The 20,536-nt window shown below is 43.5% G+C and overlaps 1 protein-coding gene across 1 annotated transcript in view; it reads left to right on the forward strand.

Annotated features, from left to right (window-relative positions):
• The first annotated feature begins 3,129 nt into the window (after positions 1–3,129).
• LOC148542272 (lysophosphatidic acid receptor 6-like) overlaps positions 3,130–20,536 on the forward strand; it is a 32,801-nt gene continuing 15,394 nt past the window's right edge. The window contains exon 1 of the mRNA XM_088469049.1: positions 3,130–3,212. The gene's annotated coding sequence lies outside the window, so the exon portion shown is untranslated. The remainder of the gene's footprint in view (positions 3,213–20,536) is intronic.

A 20,536-nucleotide genomic window follows, 5' to 3' on the forward strand; every position in this document is an offset into this window, starting at 1 on the left:
AAATCCAGCTTTTGTCTTCTCATGCGACCGATGAACTGTTGAAATTTCCTGCAAGAAGAGAAGCTACAATTTGGGGAAAGAGGCGTCTTATAGACTTATGTGAGATCACTAAGAGATGTACAGTATTTCTTCACTAAAGTCAATGTTCATTTTCCAGATATGGCACATTTCATCCATGTAAGTCACCAAAACGCCACCATCAGAAATCTTGCAAAACCTCCATCTGAGTCCTTGCTGGTGGTAAATATACAACTCTAAGCCAATTCTGCTGGGTAGTATACAATCAGAGCTTAATCTGGTGGCAAATGTACAAAACGGAGCCAATTCTGGTGGGTAGTATACAATCGGTTGTGGATGAATAGATCTACAGTAAAAAGGTCGACAATGTCTAGGTAGACACCAGATGTTAGACAGTCAATTGGTCGACAGGGACAAAAGGTCGACACACTAAAGGTAGACATGTAAGAAGGTCGCCAGGTACAAATGGTCGACAGGGTCAAAAGGTTGACATGAAAATGGTCTACACAACAATGGTCGACACATTTTTTTTTTCCTAACCATAATCTTCACCTTAACCCTAACTCTCCCATTGGTGCCTAATCCTAATCCTCCCTCCTGGTGCCTAACCCTAACCATCGTGGTAGGTGCCTGACTCTAACCGTTCCTTCTAGTGCCTAATCCTAACCCTCCGGTAAGTGCCTAACCTTAACCCTAAAAATAATAATAATAATGTGTCAATAATTTTCATGTCGACCTTTGACCTTAAATACCGACATTTATTATGTCAACCGTTTGTCCCTGTCGACCTATTGACTAACTTCTGCTGTCTACCTAGACTTTGTCGACCTTTTTACTGTTGATTTATCAACCGGATGCCATACAATCAGAGCTCATTCTGGTGGTAAATATACAAAACTGAGCCAATTCTGGTGGTTAGTATACAATCAGAGGTTAATCTGGGGGAATATGTACAAAACTGAGCCAATGTTGGGGCTGGGTCTGAGTTGGACACATCTTGTCTGCCAGTATCCTTCCATTTTCATGCAGAAGGCTGCACAGCCCACTGTTTTTCAATATATTAATTTTTAGTACATTTTTGGAAAACAAATACAAAAAATCGTAGTAACAAAAACAAATACAATACAAACAAAGACCCGTTTTTAGAGACTTTTCGCCTGTTGTACTTTCCTCCTGTTTGGGACTTGAATTTGTGGCATGCGCGTCCCCGCGTTTCACCCTATTCAATTACAGAACAGGCGAAAACAAAAATAGGCGAATGCATTACAGGCGGAAAGTACTGAATAGATTGGGGGAATCAGTTTGTACCCCAAAATAGGATGCTCTGACACTGGAAATCATTACAGATGTGCACTATTAGCCCTAATAAATGTACTTTCTGTCCTTAAGTTATGTTAAAAGCTTTCTAGAAGCATTAGAAGCATTTTTGTAAAAGTGGTGAAGAATGATATAAAACAGTATTTTTTGATTAAAATAAATAGTCCAGTGAAATTTGGGGTACTTGAAAATGGGTGCTAACATATTTTTGTGTAAAGTGTACTTTAAAAAAATGTGAAAAATCCACCTGCTGCATGCACCTGCAATCCTAAAAACACCTGCTTCATTTATACAGCCCCCCAAGAAACCTATTTCGCTACTTTTTATCCTTGTCCCCTCCCACTTTTTTCTTTTTCACCCCAAAAATGACATGTCTTTTTTGGGATGTTCTGAGATAATTGTTTGGTCTTCTTTGGCTGATTCGTCCTTTGGGGGGTGGGGGTGTACAAAAGGTTCTCAATAAATCCCCCACATTTACAACCCAAAACAAAGAGATTTCAGTGTTTCAGTCCATTGAGTTTCCGCTTAGGCGAAAACATCTTGGAATTGAATTTGGAGATAAGACGCAAACAGGTGAAAAGCGGCAATAGGCGTAACTTTTTAACCAATTACGGCTTTTCGCTTCTAATTGAATCCGGCCCATATAGGCAAAAAAAAGAGGGAGAAAAGAAGAAGCAAAAAGGAGAGGAAAAGAAGGAAAAAGTCCTGCATGGAGGTATCACTAAATACATTATAGCACACACACAATGGTTATAGAGACAGTAATAGATCTAATACAAGCACATAGATATCGAGAAACTCAAATAGATCGAGGTGCAAGAGAGGGACGAACAATAAACTCCGCTCAACGTTCAGTATAGAATTCAATCAAACTAAACCATTTAATAAGTGTAGAAAAGGCGGATGAGGAACATGGACAATCTAATGTTTCCATAACAGAACAACATTTTGTCCACAACCACAGTGAGGTAAGGGACACTCGTATTCTTCCAGAATTGAGCAATGGAAGCTTTGACAGCTATAGGATTATGGTTTATGCTGTGTCTGGACACCAGGTGGGTCTCCCAGTGTTTTTCCTTCCAAAACCACATCCGCCATCATTAGTATTGGGACTTCCACCCACCCAGATATTGGGTTTCCACACCACTAATGGCATTCTGCCACAATCTTATGACACTCCCGTTATATTCCATAAAAAATGGATCAGTTTGGAACATCACATGGTAAACCGCCCAGTCGCTTCCCAGAAATACCCATCTCACAGAAAGAGTGGTCCGTTAAAGGGCGAATTCATCCGCACTTTCAATCGCAGTCTGTGTACCTGTGCCTAAGCCTTCTATGGCGCATGCACAGTTTGCAGATACACTCGGGATCCATTCGCATTTGACTTGAGTCCGGTTCAGGAATCGGGCGCCGTTGTGCAATGTAGGTCTCGTTCTGGTGGGCTTCTGATCTTTAGTGGCGGCTACTGCAGGGGCATATTTTGGAAAATTAAAAGTATATATATATATAAAAAAAAAATTTCACCATGCAATAAAAAAAAAATCACCGATCAATGCAGTTTGTTAAAAAAATAATAATTATATATTATACAGTATATATATATATTTTGTGACAAGGTCACTGGCATCATAGTGGAAGGCAGGTATATTTGCCCTAGATTCCTGACCTATGTCTTTTGAAACCTCAGGAGGGTGTTTTGTGTAAGGAGCATTTGGGCTATTAGCTTCACAGGAGGCTAATTAGGGCTTTCAGTTGTGTGGCTGTTTTTTAGGGCTGTGAGGCTGATCATTACAGGGAGTCACTGCCTGGGGACAGGAGAATCTTGTTGTGTCTCTGAGAGAAACAGGTTGCTGAGACCAGCTGAACTACACCTGGTAAAAACTTCTTGTGCTTTGTTTTATTAGTGAGCTAGGATCATTCCTGTGTTTAGTTAGTGCCAGACGGCAAGGTGTTTGCTGTTTATTTTTTGTTTTGCTGCAAATAAAACTGGCTGAGGCCGGTTGCACCAGACCAAAGGACTTTTGTATGATTCCTCAGCGGCTGTGCACTGCCATCTACCTCAGGAGAAGGTACCAGTTCCCCGATCCTGTTAGAGTATATATATATCATATAGCGGGGCAGCTGAGTGATTCTCAAATGCCTCATCAATAATGGGCCATAGCTAAAGGGTTAATGTATCACTTTACTAGAACCAATCCCTAGTGGTATATGCATGCGTGACCTAGCAAGCCGATTCGTGCATGCACAGTGGAACTGAAATCCCAGGCATAGACTCTCAGTTCCACTTGGTATATGAAAAATAGAAGATATTAAGGGAATAAACATTTAGTTAAAAAATTATTTAAATAAACAATTTTTGCATTAATTTTCTTCTGTTATCATTGAACAATTATTACAGCAGCTCATTTACTGTCACAATGCTTGTTAGCTAGGGGAGCTTACATTAGCAGTATCACACCCGTTTTTTCACTAGCACCAGGGCTTTTGCCCTTTAGTAAATAAGCCTCTAAATCCAGTGAGCAGAATTCCATTCTGGAGGCTAATGCAATAGCAGAACTCTAATCAGGCCTGTGGGGAAGGGTGTGTGACCAGTGCCGCCTCCCACACTATGGGGCCTATTCATCATACCTAAACTTTCCCTGGAGGTAATTAGGTTTAGAACTCGCATGGAATTCATCATTCCTCCTCCCTATAACTATCTATTCCGAAAAGCTGTCATTTTTGCGATGACAGCTTTTCAGGAAATAGATAGTTATCCCTAACTACACTAACTTACCGCAGCTGTAATCTGTGCTGCGCATGCGCTGTAACATTCATAAGACCAGCGCATGCGCAGCACTACCTACAGCTGCGGTAATTTTGTGCCCCCCCAACCCCCTGTCCCCCCTCCACTCACCTCCCCCCCCCCGTCCCCGCACTTCCCTGCCCGCTGCAGCACCTCCGGCTCCGGTGGCTGTGCTGTCATGTGTTCTCCCAGCTGACCACAGTAGTTTAGAAAAAAAAAAAAGTTTTTTTTTTCTAAACTTTATTGTGTTTTGCTGGTAGAACACTTGTCAGACCAGCCTCCGGAGCCAGAGGATGCACCAGAACGCCAGAGGGAGACACCGGGGGACCTGTTCATACTGACACAGGTAAGTGTTACCTGCTATTCACCACCTCACAGTGGCGGATAGTAACTCAATCAGTGATATCTGTGTTAAGTCTCTTCATGAATACTAAAATAATGTTAATTAAGGAAAATTTCCTTAAAAACGTTATTTTAGTGTTGATGAATACGCCCCTGATTCTGAATCACGCATGGTCATGTAGCGAAGCGACTTTTAGCAACTGCGCATACACAAAAATAGCTGAAAACCCCGACAAGGCATGCGTGTGCACACAAAGATGGCGTCGCCTCACTTCTGACAGACGGTGTCAGAAGTGGGGCGGCAAAGTGATGGACATTCCTGGGCAGTGCCTGGGAGGTGGTTAGAGGTGAACACAAAAAAAGTCCATCTTATGGGTGTGTTATGGGAATGTCGGGGGCTTGTCAGTGAAAGCGGCTGCCTTTTCAGTTGCACAACCACAGAAGCCATGTTCAGTCGGAGACACTGCGCTTGCCGTAGGCAGGCGCGCACACAGGGGGGTTTCTGAGTACCTAGAAACCCCCCTGTCCACTGATCCATCCATGGCCTGCTGACCGATTATTTTTTTTTTTTTACTTTTTGAAAGAGTAGCACTCAGGAACTTGTCACTGCCTCATGTAGGGAGAGCTGCAGCAGTAGCGTGCAGCTCCTCTTAGTATTTTCTCCCGGGTTTTGAGACCGAGCTGGCTGGGCGAGCTAGTGACTGTCTCCACTGACTCTGCAGCGGCGATGTCTTGCATGCCGGAGGGGCCCGGCAGCAGGGGGCTGTGTTCCTGTTTTTAGGTGAGTGATGTGTTTGTGACTGTGGGCTCTATTTACTATCCGCATACTGAATGCAGATTGTAGTGTGATATTACCGACTGAATTTGCATTGCGAATGGCAATATCACAGGGATTTACTACAAATCCCTTGCAGGGACAGAGCTTGCGATAAAGCTCTGTCCCTGCGATTCCCCTCTGCAGCCTTATCACAGTATTTTCGGAAAAAATACAGTGACAAAGTGCCCGCGCATGCGCCGATCGACCGTCGCTGCTACCCCCCCCCCGGCGCTGAGCCCCGCCCCTGGTGCTAAGCCCCACCCCCATGATCGCGGATTCCCCGCGACACCCCCACTCTCTTAATTACACTTACCTGCATGATCCGGGCCTCCGGTGATGTCTTCCATGGTCTCCGGTCAGGTGATATCCCATACTGCTCTGGGATCCGATCACCTGATGACCGGGCCGTAGTGTACTATGGGAGACCAGCTGACCGGAGGGTGGACATCACCCGGAGCCCCGATCACCGGTCCCTGGAGTCAGGTAAGTTAATTTTTTTTTTTTTGCAGTGATCAGTGTGTGGTCTGTTTAGCAGTATATCAGCGTGTGGTCTGTGTAGCAGTGATCAGCGTGTGGTCTGTGTAGCAGTGATCAGCGTGTGGTCTGTGTAGCAGTGATCAGCGTGTGGTCTGTGTAGCAGTGATCAGCGTGTGGTCTGTGTAGCAGTGATCAGCGTGTGGTCTGTGTAGCAGTGATCAGCGTGTGGTCTGTGTAGCAGTGATCAGCGTGTGGTCTGTGTAGCAGTGATCAGCGTGTGGTCTGTTTAGCAGTGATCAGCGTGTGGTCTGTGTAGCAGTGATCAGCGTGTGGTCTGTTTAGCAGTGATCAGCGTGTGGTCTGTTTAGACCACACAGCTGGTTACTGGGACCGACTCCCGGCTCTGCTCTGCCCGTTAGAGCAGAGTAGGAATCCGGTAACCGGGGGAGACCCTGGATAACGCCACCTCCACGCCACGTTATTATCACAGGGCCTCCCTAGGTATTTTTTTCATATTTAATTTTTTGTAAGTCTGGTCGGATCACATTTCCCATTACAATTATGGGAAATGCGATCTGATTACGAAAAATAAAAAAACACCCTTTTTACTTTATTTTAGTAAAAATAATGTTAATAAATAGAGCCCTGTGTGTGTGTGTGTGTGTGTGTGTCAGTGTTTTGTTTGTGTCTGTAGAGGGCTGCATCCGGCCGCCCTGACCGCTGATCCCAGGCTGTGCGGATGTTAATGCAGGCTGCTGCTGCCAGCAGTGTGCATGTGTACACCCCTCTCCATCAGGAGGATCAGGTTACTGAGAGGTTCTTCCTCTTCCTGCTGGCCGGGGGAACCTCCAGCGCTGCCTCGGCTGCACAATGGGAACAGTACTGCCACTGGCCGGTGTATCTCCAGCGCTGCCTCGACACATCTTATGGTGTTTTCTTACAGTGCAGACACAACTAGGAATTACAGAAGTAAAGTTTACCAAGAGACTCACATGCTCACTGCAGGGTTATTATGTTCTCACAGCTCATTTCCTCATAATAAATAAATACATTCACATTTATTTATAGAAAACTGTATTACATCATTGAATATTTACTAGTACTAAGTAGAGATGAGCGGTTCGGATTCTGTGGAATCCGAACCGCTCCGAACATTGGGGATCCGAGTCCACCCGAACCCTGTTCGGGTGTTCACCGCCTGACTCGGATCCCCATTTGGGGCCGAACGGCGGCCGCCTGATGTCGGATTCTCACTAGAGAATCCGACATCAGGGCTCCTATTGTGTAGGGCAGAGCGCTGTGATAGCGGTCTGCCCTACACAGACACAAACACACAGCCGCCAACGGCAGCTGTGTGTTTGTTACAGCAGCCAATGAGAGTCACACAGACTCTCATTGGCTGCTGCACGGAGGGAACCGGCTGGAGCTCACACATGAGCTCCGTCTTCCGGCTCCCTCCTCAGCGTGTGACAGCAGAGCGGACGGCGCGGGAGCGGGGATTCAGGTAAGTTTTTTTTTTTTTTTTTACTTGTGCAAGGGCCGGGGGCGCTACTGGGGATGCGGGGGGGCCATACTACGGGGGGGGCTATGCTACTGGGGGGGCTATACTACTGGAGGGGTCTGCTACTGGGGGTCCATACTACAGAGGGGCCTGCTACTGGGGGGGGCTATACTACTGGGGGGGGCCTGCTACTGGGGGGGCCATACTACTGAGGGGCCTGCTACTAGGGGGGGCCATACTACTGGGGGGGCATACTACTGGGGGGGCTTACTACTACTGGGGGGGCATACTACTGGGGAGGGGCTTACTACTACTGGGGGGGGGATACTACAGGGGGGGCCATGCTACTGGGGCAGCCTGCTACTGGGGGGGCCTGCTACTGGGGGGGCCTGCTACTGGGGCAGCCTACTACTGGGGGGCATACTACTGGAGGGGCCATACTACTGGGGGGGCTGCTAATGGAGGGCATACTACTGGGTGGCATGCTAATGGGGGGCAGACTACTGGGGTGGCATGCTAATGGGGGGCATACTACTGGGGGCACTGCATAGGGGACCCTACTACTAAGGGGACTGCATAGGGGGCACCACTGCTGGGGGCATTGTGTAAGGGAACCGCTACTGTGGGCATTGTGTAAAAGGGACACTACTGTGGGCATTGTGTAAAAGGGTCACTACTGTGGGCATTGTGTAAAAGGGGCACTACTGTGTGTCGTAACATAAATAAGAGACACTACTTTATGGTGTAATGTGAATCAGGCCCTATGTGCGGTGTAATGTGAATAAGATTGTGCACTGTGACTCTTTGGGCCATAGCCCACTATGTAAACAAGTACTGTGATTCTGCTGGCCGTACCCCACTGGGTGGGTGCACTACTTTTCATTTCTGCCACTGCTGTGTGGCAATGTGTCATAGATGTGCTTTATACTGTGGTGTCTGTGGTGTCTGTGTCGTTGTGCCGCTGCTTTGTCGCTTAGTAACCAGTCAACTCACTGCAACCTTTGTCCAATAATGTTGAAAACAATATTATAAGCTGTGATATGGTCTAAATTGACTGGAAATTAATGTTATTGAGGTTAATAATACTCTAGAAAGAAAAAAAAAGACCAATTTATGTGATTTTAGCTTTTTTTTGTCAATTTTTGTAAAAAAATCCAAATCCAAAGCCAGTCACCGCAGTTTGGCAAATCCAAATCCAAAGCCGGACGACGAATTAGAACCAAATCCAAATCCGGCAAAAATGGTCCAGCGCACATACCTAGTGCTAAGCTGTTGATGTCATGAAGCTTACAAGCCTTCCCATTACACTTACACACCAGAGACAGCTATTTGTGACCATAGAAACACACAATAAAGTTTACGTTGCAGACCTATTCTGATTAGACTTTTTTTGTCATTGGTTCTGTAGCCAACTATTCGGAAACCCCCTTTCAAAATCCTGTGTTTGCCACTGGCCGTAGGGCTGGGGCAAGTAAGTGTCAATAGTGCGAGCAATGGTGGCGTCTAAAATAATCACCGGCGGTATTACAGCGGCCAGATTTACGGAAAGTGGGCATCTCTGGGCATGCTCATTCAGACGCATATGACTACACCAGGGGAAGGGCTGACACAAGAATTTGCATATTATCACAGCCGCGACTCCGCCAGAGGATGCAGAAGCGGTGGCGTCCATCTCTTAATCAGGCCCTATGTTGCAATTCTACGAGATTTTTCGTTATTATGGTTCTTCCCACTCTTCAAAGTCACAGCATTTTATATTGCCATTATACACCTCTGCTGGGAGTGGGGTGCAAATGTAGTGGATGATTTATCTTTGCTGAGAAAAAACATAAGTACATGTGCAAGTGTGTGTTTTTGCTGTCATCTACAGCACTTTACCACCGGGCACCTTTAAGATATTACCACCGCACAGCTTTTTTTGTTAGGCAGCCTTAGCTGCTCTCTCCAGCGACCACTCAGCGTAACAGCCAGGACTAACCACATGGAGATTCTACAATGGTTTGTATTGAGCCAAGTACAACATCATCATTGGTGCCCTCAGCCACTATATATCTGGCAACGTGGTCACCGTGTTGTGACCGTGTCACTTGTGTCTGTACCTCTTTATGTTTCCTTCGACCATGCATCCAGTCTCTTCCTCCATTAAGGTGGTGTCACGGATGTGTTTGGCTGTGGACCAGGACTGAGGGTTCTGGCTGGAATGGAGTCAGTGAGGCCTTGGCAGAAGATATTGGGTCTGATATAACTTTTCCTTATACAGTCGAGAGGAGTAGAGTGGCGTAGTAAAGCCTGGTACTGGACACCTGGGATTGAACCGTAAAAACTGAACACCGGGATTGAACTGGCATACTGGACACTAGGATAGAATAGGAATGCTGGACACTGGTATTGAACCAGAATGCTGGACACCAGGATTGAACTGGAGATAATACTCTAGCACAGGGGTTCCCAACCACGGTCCTCAAGGCACACTAACAGTCCAGGTTTTAGGGATAGCCATACATGAGCACAAGTGACTTAATTAGTACCTCAGTTACATTGATTTAACCATCTGTGCACAATCATGGATATCACTAACACCAGGACTGTTAGTGTGCCTTGAGGACCGAGGTTGGGAATCACTGCTCTAGCAGCTTGCAGCAGGATACAACAACAAAGCACTGGAAGCTCGGGAGTGTTTCGGAAGCTCCCTATATACTCCAGGCTGTCCAGGTATTGGCTGAGAGTATCATGTGAATGCAGACTGGTGCCTGGTTGGCTTTTGGCTAATCACCTGATCCTAACTGTCATGGCTGCGCCCATCTCTGATTCTGGAGGGAACTCTGGCGTGGAGCACATTGTGGATATGCAGAGAGAATGGCAAGTGCTAAGGACTGAAAAACAATACTTCCACATGAACTCTGCAGTTCAGATCCAGCACTACCAGCTGGACTGCAAACTCAGCAACACAGACACATACTGCAGCTTGTATGCTGAACAGATCTCTCAGGCAATTCCAGATATTCTTAACCTGCAGGACAGAGCGTGACTGGGGAGACCTGATCGTCGCTGCTTTGTATCAATTGGTACTTGCCAACTTTACGTCTGCCACCTCCAGCAGGGGAAACTAGATGGGCAGTGCAGGAGGAGTGGTACAGTCTAATGGGTGGTGCAGGGGTGTGTCACTGCAATAGCATCATCATGGACCCACCTTTCCGCTATACAAAGCCATGATTACGTTATTCAGTACGAATCGCTTCATCAAACTGCTGGACTGCTCTCTTCACTTGGGAAGTGGGCAGCTGTGACACTTGGCTATTCTTCTAGGCCGCCAGGAGAGTATGGTTTACCAACTTCATGTGGTGGGTTTATCCAAGGACCAGAACCTGGCTATGACTCCAATGTTGCGTATCAGATCCCGGTTTTTACCCTGGCTGCCTTTGCTATACGTGGGACTGCTACAGTTTACTACAGAAGTCTCAAACACATCCTATGTCAGACTTATTATATCCAGGACCTGCTTGTGGCCAACCTGCATCTTAGAGCCATTGTACAGTGGTTTCCACCTACTACTATTAATACAGGTATCTCCAGAACGTGGCCACTAATCACTGGTGTCCATCATCCTCGGGTACTGTACAAAACTAGAGCTACCTTGTGAGATTTGGTGGCTAGTGTATAGGAGATCACTAATCTAGTGGCTGTGGTAGGAGACTTCCAATCTGCTCCCTTATTGCTCAGATACTTGCTGCGGTCCCCCCTTAGATACATCTAGGGGATACTTAGTATTTGCGGTTACCCCCTAAAAATAGATGTGTTCAGAGGTTATCCTGCAAATATTTGTTAATAAATATGCCCATAAGTATTCTCCTCTCTGTGAGCCTGATTCAGGTGGACGCTGTTGCGGCATCAGACGAAAGCGGACAATGTTTTCAGTCTGCGCACACATCCCTATGCTTATGGCAGAAAATGCAGATCAAAATTGCATGCAGATCTATACAATTTTGATGGGCATTTTTAGGGAAAAGGTGGGGTGGTTAGCCAGGCGCGGGCGTGTTGCCGCCAGCATCTGTGGCTTTTGCTGCAGTTGCACTGGCACCATCGACCAAGTTCTGATGGACATTCAGCACCTCCATAGAGATGATGCAACGTTTGATGGTGCGAATGATGTGTGTCTTTATGTGGCGGATAAGTATAAAGAAAGAATTGCGCTGTGCAAAAAGACACAGTTGCGGCCGAAATAGCATCTATTTCTGAATCAGGCCCTCTCCCAGGTCACAGACACACAGACAGACCATACTTACTGAATTCAGCAAGTCTCTAATTGGGAGGTTCATGGAGAGGGAGGTCAAGGTGAGAGGCATGGGTGCAGGCACTGCAAATTATGCCATTTTGTCCGCGCCCTGCGAGTCCCGACTTTGCGTCATAGCAAATCATGCCCCTTGTACTGCCCACTTCACCTAAGAAGTGGTGGAGGTCGACTGGTTGTGAGAGTTGCCCCTTTTCAGAGAGAGGGGAGACTCTCCCCATGTCAGGATGCGGTCTGGGATCGGCCGCTACTCATCTCCGCGCCAGCGTCCTTGGGCTTAGGTGTTCAGTTGCTGGGAGTAGAGGTGAGTGGTGACTGAGTATTCTCCCTGGGGTCTGCTAGGGCTTCTGTGCATGCGTCCTGGTTTCCGGGGTGCCGGGCATGGTCCATATCACCTGACTAGTCTCTCCCAATGGTACTCATGTGGTCACTCAGCTGATCCTCTGATCCAATGACCAGCTAACCAGGGGTATTTAAGTCTGACTCCAGGAACAGGAAACTGCTGTTCAACTTTGCTGTTCCAGTGACTAAGATACTCACCAGTGCTGCTCTGTGTTATTCCCTTCAGAGTGTTGCTTCAGCATATTCACAGTTTTCCAAGGTTTCCTGTATTAGCTTCCATGCTATTCTCAGTCTGAGACTTTAGCTCTCTCTCAGAACTCCAGTGTCTTATGTTATTTTCCTGTGTCTTGTAGTGTGCTGCTCAGCTCTATTGCAGGTTCCCTGTGTTACTGAGGTGTTAGATTTCTTGCTAATTACTTATTAGCTCTCAGCTGAACCTCTAGCAATTCCTAGTACATGCCTGTGTCCACTTCTCTCTGTGTCTCTCTGTGCAAATCAGCATCTGAATCTGTAGCAATTCCCAGTATATTTTCCTGTGTTCTTAAGTAAGCATGCGACTAGGATCTCTAACTTTCTCAAGTTCATTTCCAGTATTCAAGGATTGAGTTCATCACCAGTGTTCAAGTATTCTGTACATCTCCAGTATTCAAGTATTCAGTAAATCTCCGGTGTTTTAGTATTTAGTTAATCTCCAGAATTTAAGTATTCAGTTCATCTCCAGTATTCAAGTATTCAGATCATATCCAGTGTTCCCGTATTCAGTTCATCTCCAGTGTTCAAGTATTATCTTACATACTATTCATTTAATATAGCTCTGGTCTTTCTGCCACTCTCAGGTACCTGTCCAGAGGTCCGCGAACTTCCCACTTGGTGCAGCGAAACCCAAATCCTGACTGGAGGGGTCACTGGTGAAGGCCACCAAGTGGGTTAGGCTCCGCGCCTCTGGGCAGGTCTAGCCAAACCTGGGTTTGGCTGCAATAGGGAGACCTAGCTGTCACTCACCTGCTTATTCCCTAGCCACTCTTCCTCCTGGCTTCTCCCCTATGGTTCGTGACACACCAATTTCGTGAACCTCCCAGAAGTTCAGAGAGTACAGTATGAGCAGGTATGAGACAGAAAGACAGACACATAAAGTCACACACAAGGGACACACATAAAAACACAACATATACATGGGACACACACCACACAGACACACATGGGACAGACATGCATGACACATGGTACACACAGGTGCCAATGGGACAGACAGACAAATGCACATACACACACACACCGTTCTCCCTGACTTCCAGGAGTGCAGATAACCCTCCTCTATCCTGCCCGCTTCCCTAGTCAAGCAGAAAGGGTCTTGATGACCCATCATGAACCCACAAATCATGTCACCATGTGCCCTGTACTTGCCACTTGGACCTCCTCTCCTCATTTTTCCCTTGGACTTCCTAGAAGAGAGCTAGGGATAGCCATCAGAGGGTTAACCATCGATGGCCTCCATTTTAGGTGCCTTCCGTGCTTAACAAACAACAGAATACAAGGCGCTTTAAGAGAGTCCAATAAATAATCAGTGAAATATATGTCCTCAGCGCTGCAGGTCCAGAGAAACCTACTGTGAAGGTTCCCAAGTAACAAGCAAAAAATGAATACAAAGAAGACTTGCGCTGCTGATGTATAATAGATCACTGTTTATTAATAAATTCCAAAGTGGAATATCAAAGTATAAAATGCACAATAAATTATATGTGATAATAATTAGTTATAAAGTAAGAGAAGATCTATAAAAATAAATAAGTACGAACACGTATTGAGAATGAATCAAAATAAACAGATATACAGATTCAAAATGAAACCATGACATGAAACAATGTATTGTTTCTTTAAAAAAGAAAAAAGAAAAAAACAGCTGGTGACTAAAAAATAAAAATAAAAATGATGGAAGTTCCTTATAATTAAGAAATGGGCCTCCTTGGCACAACAGAGTCTATTAGGATATGAAGATAATTCCTAAATAAGGGTGCAAATCCTCAATATGCACACTGTAAGTTTACCTCTGTATATGAGTACAAAAAAGCAAATAATGGAGGATATTTTAGAAGGTAATAGGCCCCCTTAGCACAACATAGTCAGTTGAAAGTTAGAATATATTCCCTTTAATTGGGCACAGTTCCTCAATTGGTACACAGAATGTTCACGTTAATGTAAAAATGGTGAGTATATACTCACAGTGAGAAAGATGGAACTTAGATATTACCTACATCAGGCACAAACTTCAATAAGTATGTATATGGTCCCGTAGATAATGGACAGGAAACAACTCACAGTTAGATGAATAAGTCCTGGAGTGTAGGTATAGCTGTGTATCCCCGGTATACAGCACGGACTTGTAAATTCTGCGCTGTAGATGAAGCGCGTGTAGTAGCAAACGACTGTAGAATGATGCACTAGATCTATCCGAGCGTCCTCGGAGATCAGTGAAGGTTGGATCAACCGTGCTTGAGTCCGGTGTAGGTCCAGAAGGGACAGATAGATGACGTGGTTCCAAGTGAACAGATGCAGTCTCCGCTCGCGGGACCAGAGGTCTCCCGCTAATCTCCACAGCACCGATGTAGGACAGGAAAGCCGGCAATAGTAGCTGGAACAGCCGGACACTCCGGTCTCCCTGGATGTAGACAGGGTGGTCTCCGATAAGGGACCAAGGTTATCCGCTTGTCTCCACTGTACAGGTGCAATGAATAAAAGCCGGCAGAGGTAGCTGGAGCGGCCAGACACTCCGGTGTCTCTAAAGGTCAGAAGTCCAAGAAGCCCTTAACGCGTTTCGTCATGCTCACGTGACTTTCTCAAAAGGTGTGGCTTCAAACCTTAGATGCTTCCTATATATAGATCCCATTGAATAGTAGCAGGTGTGGGAATTAATCAAATCAAAGTAATCGTTCTTTTTAAAGGGACATGAGGTGATAATTGCATGTTAAGCACTCATAAACTATTATTATAATAAGAAAGTATATATATATATATAGTTATTTAAATATATTGACCAGCAAAAAATCACTGAAGTAAAAATAATTATTCTAAACACTAATCATATCAAAAATGATATATATATCTAGACAAATAAACATATATAGATAATACAACAATATAATAATGTAAGGGGGTATCATAAATAAAGAATTAATAAAGATGCAGATGAGAAAAAAATATATAAAAAAAAGGAGAAAATATATATATATATAAAAAAAAAGAAAATAGATAACAAGACCATAGTCTCAAATATCAAAAAAGAAGGAGATAAAGAATAAATAAGAAATCATAATGGATATCTATTGCATAGTATAGTGAGACCAGAAACTTATCTTAAAATCTAGCATCGTTAATTAAATTAGATCCTATTAATCCACAATAACTATGTAATAATTTCGTATCCCTGCAGTGATTACGATAGATAATAAACATAATGCAGTTATATTAAACCAGATATGTCGTATATGTCTCCAATAGAGAGAGCATCAAGTTCAATACAGATTAAAAAAATGTATTCAAATAACAACATATAAGAGAATAAATAAATAAGAAAGTCTGCATTCATATAAGAAAAAACCACAAGAAAGAACATTGCATAATTTCTCCTAGTGGAGTGATTGAAACAAATCCACAGATAACTTAAACAAATCTACATCGGCTTGACTCCATATTATGGGTCAAATTCTATACATTCATTTAGTCCCTCGGGAACGAGGGTCCTAAGTTTATGTATCCAGAAATTTTCCCTAGTACATAATAGTTTGAATCTATGACCTCCGCGGGAGGTGGGTTTGATCCATTCTATTCCTATCAAGGATAGTCCATGTGGATTATTGCCATGAAGGTCTACAAAATGTCTGGAGAGCCCATGAGTACAAAGACCCTTTATAATGTTCCTTCTATGCTCGAGGAATCTTGTTTTGAGGCAACGTGATGTTCTACCTACATACATTAATTGGCATTTACAGATCAGCACATATATAACAAATGCACCCCCTGGACGTCCTATCATCTCTGGTGTTGGGTCCCTCACTGCTAATTTATCACATTTTATAGATTATTTTTTACAACCACTCGCAATCTCCCAACCGTCACATATTAGAGACACTACTACTTTTTTGAATCCTATTTCCAAAATTAAGTGGAAAAAAATCATATTTTTTTGTTACTAGTGATGTACAAGCACTTTATTCTAATATTCCACACCATAAAGGTATAGAGGCAGTGAGAAAACGTTTGGAATGCTCTTTAGATGTGACGGAGAGACTACGTGAATTTATTTTGGATTCTATTGAGTTTATATTATCACATAATTATTTCATTTTTAATCACGTTTATTACTTGCAGACACTCGGCACAGTGATGGGGACGAGGTTCGCGCCCAGCTTCGCCAACATTTATATGGGCGCGTTCGAGGACGCGCACATTTGGCGGCGGAGCCTGGTTGCGGACCTCGTCCTCTATGGCCGGTATATAGACGATTTATTTTTTATTTTTGTTGGTGATACACATGATTTTTGTTCACGGTTCACTGATACACTTAATAGTAATGATTTTAATTTGAAATTTACTACCTGTATACACAAAGAAAATATTTCGTTTCTTGATATTTCACTGTCCATAGAAAGTGATGCCATCATATCTAGAACCTTCAGGAAAGAAGTAGATAACTTTAATTTTCTACATTTTAAAAGCTCACATCATAGACCCTGGATTAACAACATACCCCGGGGGCAATTAAGACACATCCGCAGAAATTGCACTAATAATGACATCTTTGAAGAACAGACAGGAGAGCTTTGTGATGGTCTTAGATCCAAAGGATATCCGCTATCCCTTTTGGATACAGCACTTAAGGAAACCAGGGATCTTAATAGAGACGACTTATTACAATATAAGAGTAAAAAGTCTACTTTTAATGTAGACCAACCTATATTTATTTCTAAGTACAATATTGCGTCTAGCAAGATAAAGAATATAATAACAAGGAATCATAGTATACTCCAAACAGATAATATACTCAACTCTTGTCTCTCAAATAAACCCTCAGTTGTGTTTAAAAAATCGGATAATCTTAAAGATCGATTAACACAAAGCTTCTTTATAGATCAAAGGAATCCTTCAATAACTGCCTTGCCCTCACAATTATCCTGGTTACCAAGCAATGTAAAAGGTTGCTATAAATGTGGGTCAACAAAATGTATAACATGTTCTTTTATTAAGAATAAAACACATTTTTTTAAAACTTCAAACGACGACGAATCATTTGAGATACAGTCAGATATTAACTGCAAGTCTACATTGTTATATATGTGCTGATCTGTAAATGCCAATTAAAGTATGTAGGTAGAACATCACGTTGCCTCAAAACAAGATTCCTCGAGCATAGAAGGAACATTATAAAGGGTCTTTGTACTCATGGGCTCTCCAGACATTTTGTAGACCTTCATGGCAATAATCCACATGGACTATCCTTGATAGGAATAGAATGGATCAAACCCACCTCCCGCGGAGGTCATAGATTCAAACTATTATGTACTAGGGAAAATTTCTGGATACATAAACTTAGGACCCTCGTTCCCGAGGGACTAAATGAATGTATAGAATTTGACCCATAATATGGAGTCAAGCCGATGTAGATTTGTTTAAGTTATCTGTGGATTTGTTTCAATCACTCCACTAGGAGAAATTATGCAATGTTCTTTCTTGTGGTTTTTTCTTATATGAATGCAGACTTTCTTATTTATTTATTCTCTTATATGTTGTTATTTGAATACATTTTTTTAATCTGTATTGAACTTGATGCTCTCTCTATTGGAGACATATACGACATATCTGGTTTAATATAACTGCATTATGTTTATTATCTATCGTAATCACTGCAGGGATACGAAATTATTACATAGTTATTGTGGATTAATAGGATCTAATTTAATTAACGATGCTAGATTTTAAGATAAGTTTCTGGTCTCACTATACTATGCAATAGATATCCATTATGATTTCTTATTTATTCTTTATCTCCTTCTTTTTTGATATTTGAGACTATGGTCTTGTTATCTATTTTCTTTTTTTATATATATATATATATATATATATATATATTTTCTCCTTTTTTTATATATTTTTTTCTCATCTGCATCTTTATTAATTCTTTATTTATGATACCCCCTTACATTATTATATTGTTGTATTATCTATACATGTTTATTTGTCTAGATATGTATATAATTTTTGATATGATTAGTGTTTAGAATAATTATTTTTAATTCAGTGATTTTTTGCTGGTCAATATATTTAAATAACTATATATATATATATATATATATATATATACTTTCTTATTATAATAATAGTTTATGAGTGCTTAACATGCAATTATCACCTCATGTCCCTTTAAAAAGAACGATTACTTTGATTTGATTAATTCCCACACCTGCTACTATTCAATGGGATCTATATATAGGAAGCATCTAAGGTTTGAAGCCACACCTTTTGAGAAAGTCACGTGAGCGTGACGAAACGCGTTAAGGGCTTCTTGGACTTCTGACCTTTAGAGACACCGGAGTGTCTGGCCGCTCCAGCTACCTCTGCCAGCTTTTATTCATTGCACCTGTACAGTGGAGACAAGCGGATAACCTTGGTCCCTTATCGGAGACCACCCTGTCTACATCCAGGGAGACCGGAGTGTCCGGCTGTTCCAGCTACTATTGCCGGCTTTCCTGTCCTACACCGGTGCTGTGGAGATTAGCGGGAGACCTCTGGTCCCGCGAGCGGAGACCGCATCTGTTCACTTGGAACCACGTCATCTATCTGTCCCTTCTGGACCTACACCGGACTCCAGCACGGTTGATCCAACCTTCACTGATCTCCGAGGACGCTCGGATAGATCTAGTGCATCATTCTACAGTCGTTTGCTACTACACATGCTTCATCTACAGCGCAGAATTTACAAGTCTGTGCTGTATACCGGGGATACACAGCTATACCTACACTCCAGGATTTATTCATCTAACTGTGAGTTGTTTCCTTTCCATTATCTACGGGACCATATACATACTTATTGAAGTTTGTGCCTGATGTAGGTAATATCTAAGTTCCATCTTTCTCACTGTGAGTATATACTCACCATTTTTACATTAACGTGAACATTCTGTGTACCAATTGAGGAACTGTGCCCAATTAAAGGGAATATATTCTAACTTTCAACTGACTATGTTGTGCTAAGGGGGCCTATTGCCTTCCGTGCTTAGCATTGATGGCATGAAATCCATAGCTCACAACTGTCCTGAATTTGGCTGGACAGGCCCGCTCTTCGGGCACTGTCCTGCCTTCCCAATTATGGGTCGCAGTGTCCCATGGGGGAAAGGTTGGGAGTCCTTTTCTGCTTAGCCAAACAAGTGGTAAATATATTGCATGCACGTGTGAACGGCATCTATTCACTGCAGTGAGGGATTGGGCGCTTGCTCAGCATCTCAAAATGGTTGGCATGGCTCACAGCCATGAAGCCACACCTGTTTTTCCAGATGCGTGCAAAGTTTCCAATCTCAACTTTAAATATGTTGGGAGGTATGGGAACCATTGAAAGGAAACCTCCCCTCTTGTGCTACACAGCGAGCCAATCAGAGAAGGGAACAGGGCTGTATTCTTTCTTTCCTCCACTCTTTTCTCTCTCCTTGCACTCTTCTCTTTTACTCCTCTTCTAAGTTCTCTACTATTTCTTTCTTTTCTTTTTCTCCCTTTCATTTGATTTATATTATCTTGTTCCTTCTTTATCCTTACCCTACCTCGCATAATGCTACACACCTGTTGCTACAGATTTTTAAGTATATTTCTTATGTCTCCTACTGACCGCCATCACCTGCTGTTCTTACTGGACCATCAACCTTTGGCTAATGTGTATTACCCTACAGAACATCCAGGCATCTCCACACATTAACCCATAAGACATCAAGGCATCTCCACACACCACCCCACAGGACATCAAGGCAACTCCACACAACACCCTATAGGACATTGAGACAACTCCACACATCACCCTATAGGAGATCAAGGCATCTCCACGCATCACCCTACAAGAGAACAAGGCACCTCCACATTAAGGCATCTCCACACACCACCCTACAGGACTTCAAGGCATCTCCACACATCATCCTACAGGACATCAAGACATCTCCACACATCACCCTACAGGACATCAGGGTATCTCCACACATCACCCTACAGGACATCAGGGCATCTCCACACATCACCCTACAAGACATCAATGCATCTCCACACAACACCCATCAAGGCATCTCCACAATCACCCTACAGGACATCAGGGCATCTCCACACATCACCTTATAGGACATCAGGGCATCTCCACACATCACCTTATAGGACATCAGGGCATCTCCACACATCACCCTACAGGACATCAGGGAATCTCCACACATCACCCTACAGGACATTAAGGCATCTCCATACACACCCTACAGGACTTCAAGGCATCTCCACACATCATCCTACAGGACATCAAGACATCTCCACACATCACCCTACAGGACATCAGGGCATCTCCACACATCACCCTACAGGACATCAGGGCATCTCCACACATCACCCTACAGTACATCAAGGCATCTC

Source organism: Taudactylus pleione, unplaced genomic scaffold (genome assembly GCF_031769625.1).
Source record: "Taudactylus pleione unplaced genomic scaffold, aTauple2 ptg000013l, whole genome shotgun sequence".
NCBI classification, from domain to species: Eukaryota; Metazoa; Chordata; class Amphibia; order Anura; family Myobatrachidae; genus Taudactylus; species Taudactylus pleione.